General features: G+C 50.7%; 1 pseudogene across 1 annotated transcript; it reads left to right on the top strand.

Annotated features, from left to right (window-relative positions):
- Positions 1-3918: 3918 nt before the first annotated feature.
- LOC306642192 (ORM1-like protein 1) lies at positions 3919-4415 on the top strand (annotated as a pseudogene). Its single transcript has one exon. The product of its transcript is annotated as an ORM1-like protein 1 (transcript).
- Positions 4416-6239: the final 1824 nt, after the last annotated feature.

Below are 6239 nucleotides of genomic sequence, written 5' to 3'. Positions count from 1 at the left end.
GAGTCTGGTGGAATGTCCCGTCTTCTGGTTTTGCGCGGTGGTTCCCTCGTGAGGCCACCTGTCTTGTCTCTCCATTCTTCAAGTTCTGCACACCAGATCCAGAGCAGCATCCAACAGAAACACCTCGTGAGACACACGTCCTCTCACACTTTCTAATTGTGACACTTCATGCAATTTAAAGCAGGTGATGTTGATTTCAATAGCTATGGCTTTGTATCTAACTCACTAGGCACTATGTGACTCCAGCACTTCATATTCCAAAATCATCTGGGAGGTATTCCACACTATTCCCTCACACTAGGCTTTAAATCTTGGTGCACATCTTGGTTCAGATGCTCTGGGATCACACGTGGCTAGTGGCAGCCATGGAGCAGGTCGGGTTTGGACACTTGACCAGAGTCCAGGCAGAACTTGTGCCCAACTGCTCTGGCTCTCAACCAGCATCAGCTCGTTACTGACCTCTGCCCACCTAATCCCTCCCCAGCAGCCTGGGGCAGCTCAGCAGGGAGCACAGGTATTACTCGGAAGGTAAGCAGAGGCTCTGGGACAAAACCTTCCACAGTCCAGAAGCCCCCCAGCAGGAGCAGCTCCTCACGCAGCAGGCTCCCACCCGTGCGAGGGCTCCTGGCGTGGCCACCCCGGCTGCACCTGCTCCCCCCACACAGGAAGGGAGCAAGCGCCAGGGCTGGGCACTCGGGACCAACTGACCCAGGGGGAGAAGCGTCTGCTTGGAGGCCCATCCTGGAGGTGACCCAGTGCCCTGGGTTCCAGAGGGGTGCCATCTCACCACACGTGCCCTTGGGCGCCTCTGCCTGGGCACCCTGCCCTCTGGGCCGCCCATCTCTAGAGTGTGTCTCACAGCCAGGGGGTTGTTCTCCTGAGCTGCAGCTCCTGTCACACTCCCACACAGGCCTTTCCCTTCACACAACTCGGTGCCACCGTCAACCACAACCTCACACCAGGACTACCACCAGAACCCAGTGGCCACGAGCCGGGAGCCTGGACACTCCTCTCTGACGAGTAGATTTTTCTGCTGAGAGCAGCTGAGCTGAGAAGAAGCAGTTTCCTGGAGAATCTGCCACCATGGCGTCTGCTTTCCCTGGTGGCAGTGCTGGCCCCTACGGAGGAAAGGGTAGACAATCCGAGGGCCACAGAGGGCAGGCTGGGGGGGGGGGGGGGGGGGCGAGGCAGCCAGAGACGGGACAGAGGCTCAGAGGAAGAGGCTCCAGTACGAGGCCTCCCAGCACTGAGCAGCAGGAGACCAGAGGTGGCGATGCTGGGTTTGGGCATGGAGGCCTGGGCTGCAGCTCTGTTCCTCCTCCCCTCCTCCCAGCCTGCACCCAGCGCGTCTCTCGGGGACGTTGCTGCTCTTCCTTAGCCCTGGTCTGCCTGTGCTCTACTGCCCGCTGGTTCTTCCATGTGGGCTCCAGCTCCTAGCCTCCCTTCCTGTGGTGGCTCCGCCATGCCCAGTCTGCCTCTTGTTCCCTGTGGGTGCTCCTTGCAGCTTCGTGCCCAAGCTGGAGGGCAGGAGGAACAGAGCTGCAGCCCAGGCCTCCACAGGGGCTGATGGGACTCGAATTGGACAGCCAGCTCACCACACCAGAGATGCTGGTGCAGCCCAACCAGATGGCACAGGCCTGGCATCCAGCAACTCAGGGGGCGGAGGCAGGAGGGTCACAAGTTCAAGGTCAGTGTGGGAACTTAGTGAGGCCCAGTCTCAAAATTTAAAAAGTGAAAAACAATAAAAAAGGGCTGAAGGTGAAGCTCCGTGGTGGAGCACTGCGGAAGAAAGGCCAAGCAGCTCTGCTGGGAACCAGCCGCCCCGGCAGCCCCTGCGGCCTCACTCAGGAAGCGACTGGAAGAAGCTGGGTGGGGGGCTGGCTGCAGGCGGCTGCTGCCATCCTCTTACAGGTCACCTCACGCTACCGTCCCAAGGCTGCGCCTGCATGCCAAACACTCTCGCCCCTGACACACCCCTGGGCAGACCCAGGCCATGGCCTGGTGCAGTGTCACCACCCAGTGCCTCCATGGTGGCCTCCCCACAGCAAGGCTGCCTCCACCCCCAGCCCCTCTTGCTGTCTGGCTCGCCCATACCCCTGCCAGCATGCCAACTAGAGCGAGCTCCCAGAACCAGGACTGTGACCGGACTCCAGCCTCAAGGTAGCACCACGGTGCCAAGGTGCCAGGCGGGGAGTCACAGCAGGGTGGGGCAGGAGGGACAGGTCTCAGAGGCTTAGCCTCTGCATGGGATGGGGTGGAGGCCTCTCCCACCTGCAGGCTGGAGCCCTGCACAGCCTCCCGCAGCGCCACCTAGAGACAGGATCCTGAGCCCTCCTACCAGTTGAAAGCGACCCTTCCTGTGGGGTCCAGAGCTGACCGAATCGCCAGCGGGGCCCTGACCCCTCGGCGGGGCTCTCCACGCAGGAGGGCTGGAAACCGCACCTCCAAGGCCAAGGTCATCTGATGGGCCCTCTGCGGCCCCACAGCGCCACCTCCAGGACACATGTGGAACTGCCGCGCCGTCTGGAAGAAGTTTCGACCTGAGCCCGGCCTGCTGGGCAGCGGCACCCACCTGTGCTCCACCTATTCCCCCACCCCGTGGCGCTCCTGTGCTGCACCTGCTACCCGCCTGTGCCTGTGCAGGTCAGCCCACGGCCAGCATGGCCAGGCCCAGTCACCCTACCTGTCCCTGAGTCCAGCCTCCAGGCCCAACCCAGGAGACAGGGTCAAGTTCCTACTGTTTAGAGGTCCCTGAAAGGTGGCCAGCTGGGTCTCCAGGTGGCCCTGGGAGGTTCCTGCAGGGAACTCCACAGGGTAGTAAACTGTAACACAAAGCATGAGCAGAAGGCACGAGAGGGATTGTTCAGCGAAGGGGGCCACGCCAGAGGGTAGAGGGTCAAGTTCTCCCCCTGCAAGAGCCTGAGAGGAAAAAGGAAAAGGTAGGGTGGGAGGGGCATGGGGGGACATTCCTGTGACAGAGACCAGCAGGGGAACAGGTGGGGCCAACGGGAATGAAGCTGACTGATTTCATCGTTACATCCTGTGCAGGTGTACACCTGTAACAACGAATCTCACCTTACCTGTCATTATAATGCTCCAGGAAGAGTATGGGGGAAAGGTGGAGAAGGCCCAAACAGGCAGATGCAGAGGCATGTCGCCTTCCACATCCAACCAGTGCAGGAGGGAAAACAGACTTGGGCGCGGCTCCGGCTCTTCCTCTTTGATATTCAAAGGTGTTCCACGTTGCCTGCTCCAGACACACGCACTTCAAAAAACCGGTAAGAAAGTCAACGGAGCCATCCTCCCAGGGTGCAGAAGGGTGCACTGCAGCAGACTTTCACGGAGACAGGGCTCAGAGAGGCAGACATCCCAGATGAGACGGCACAAGGACAGCATGTACACCATTCAAACGAAACAAGCATGGTAACCCCACAGCACTTCATCTTTTAGAGAAATGCCAAGCACTCCTGTTAAGGAGACAAACCAGCGATGCTTACTGACCAGGGCAAAATAAGCCCGTGTCTGTCTAGAGGGCAACCTGGCAACACTCAGGGAAGTCTTTTTTGCCTGACACGGTTTTCTGACAGCTCATGGGACCTGGTCCTGCAGACTCAGCCACAGGAGTCAGTCACAAAAGGAGATGGGAAAGACCCAAACATCTAACTAGAAGGCCCAGCAAACCGGCAGCTGGCTCTGCTCAGTGGACCACCGAGCGGCACAGGAGCTATGTCAGACGTCTTCACTGGTCCAGGGGCCACCCAACTGTCGCAAACAAGACTCTTAAGCAGCTTTTAAAAGTGCACTTTTTTGGGGACTGGGGCTAGAGCACTTGCCAAGCACATGAGGCACTGGGTTCAATTCTCAGCACCACATATAACTTAAAGAATAAAAATAAGGATCTATCAACATCTAAAAAAATATTAAAAACAAATAAATAGGGCGGCGACACAGGGCGCTGCGCTAGGGCAGATCACTGGCTTTCTGAGCAGCAAACATGAATGTTGGAGTTGCCCACAGTGAAGTGAATCCAGATACCCGGGTAATGAACAGCCGGGGTGTGGCTGACACCTGCGTTGGGAGTTGGCTTGCTTCACATTGTCTTACTCAGCATTCCCTTCTTCAGTGTTCCAGTTGCTTGGACCTTAACAAATCTCATACATAATCTGGGGATGTATGTATTTTTGCATGCAGTGAAAGGAACACCTTTGAAACTCCTGGCCAAGGTAAAGCAAGGCTCCTAACTCATCGGGAACAACTGGACTATGGAGTACAGTTTACATCTTCATGGAAGTTTTTCACAATTTCTCCAATAATGCTATATTTTCTGGCAAGTTTCTATACGAGTTGGCAAGTATGATCCAACTCACTTCATTCTAAACACAGCTTCTCTTCTGAGTGTGCTTACTCCCAAATAACAGTGTTCAGATCTTTGGAATTAATAAGTATTGAAATGTTTTAAAACTGAACAAAATTTTTACAGCTACTGGGTTTCCTGTAAGGAAGGAGTAGTTAGTAAACTTCACTGTTTCTGTGATAATGTGAAATGAGAGGTACCTACATCAGAGGACCAATTGCTGGTTCTTCATATGCTGTCTTGAAGTGCAGAATTCTACTAAATGATACTTCTGTTTAATACATCTGGTATATTTTTGAAGAAAGGCTTTTTAGGCTGGCTGGGCAGGCCCAGCTTATAAGTTAATGGCAGTACAGTGAGGATGTAGTAGATAAATCCAAGGGAGTACGATAATTTGTAAGAAACTAGGACCAGCTTAAATATAATGATGGGCATGACATGAGGAAAAGAAAATTTCCAGTCATTCAGTGACAGTTTAGGCAGACCTAACATAAATCAGAATCATCTCTATAAGTTTATTATAGATTCTTTTTATTATTATATATATTTCTCTTATATGTAAGAGGATATATACCTTCTTGTTTCATACAAGCCAGTTTCTGTTCTTATGAGTATGTGGTGTTTTGTTTTGTTTTTGTTTTTTGGGTTTTTTTTTTTTGCTGGCTCAGTATTATGTGTTGATAGATGAAATTATTTTTGCATTTATTACATTACATAGTTCATGAAGGTCCACTTTTATGACTGATGCTGGAAGAGAGCCAGGTATCTAACAGATAGCTTCTGAGTCAGCATTCCAAGTTTGGAACAAAATAGATTTTACATGGTTTTCCAGACACAAGGCTGCTAATAAACCAATTAGGAAAATAATTTATTTCAAGCAGTTGAAGTACAGGGTAGTTTATAGGTGTCTGCTGTTTTGGTTAAACAACTTAATTGGTAAAGTCTGTCATTCCTTAGAAAAGGAATATAAAGTGGGCAGCTGCATAGCTACCTGTGGTGTAGCAGTAACTGCTTCTCTAGCCATAGTATGAAAGTAAGTAAAGGATATTTTGTTTTAGCAGGTCTATAGTGAAAGATAAGATTGTCTTTCCTTAGTCCTGCTCTCAACTCCCAGTTTGCTTATTAATATTTTGCCTTTAAACTTGTGAGCCTTAGTATAGGTAACCCCAAATAGTAACTATTTAGAGTAGTGATTATATTGAATTCTTGTGAGCTAGGAAAGCTACCTATAGTTGTTAATATTAATTGCAAGAAAAATCTATACACTACTTCAGAAGTAATCACATTTAAAAAAAAAAAGTTCTGATATAAGATGAAACTTAAAAACTGAGTAACATATTTAAACAAAATTGAGTAAAAGGAGTTGTAGACCAAGTTAAAAATCAATTTCTGTCAACAAACTGACTTTTTGGGGTAGTGATCATTGTTTTGTATTTAAAAAGTATTGAGTTTAGAAATCAGTTGTATGATACTGCCTTTGTATTTTGTCTTTCCCATGTATTTTTAAATAACTGGTAATCTATACTTTAATAAAAATTTTTCCTTGGTGTAAAAATAAATAAATAAATAAATAAAAGATACAAGTGCACTTCCATCAGCTTAGCTACGTGTGTTTACACGTCCCTCTACGTCTGCATCCACACACAGGGTGACGAGGCACTCAGGGCAGGGTGCACCTTGTCTGGGCACGTGGTACCACGAGTGAGTTTTCAAGCCCTCTTCCCTCTTCTTTTTCTCAGGTTGCTCAAATGAAGATGTGTTGCTTAGCAAGTTACTCAGCTTTTCATCTAAGACCAAATGCCTGGAAGGACCACTCAGGGGAGGGGTTTATTGCAGCTCACGGTTTCAGAGGTCCAGTCCACAGTGGGCTTACTCACTGCTGTGG

The sequence above is a fragment of the Sciurus vulgaris genome (assembly GCF_902686455.1).
Source record: "Sciurus vulgaris genome assembly, chromosome: 12".
NCBI lineage: Eukaryota > Metazoa > Chordata > Mammalia > Rodentia > Sciuridae > Sciurus > Sciurus vulgaris.
This window is presented reverse-complemented; position numbering and strand designations above follow the sequence as displayed.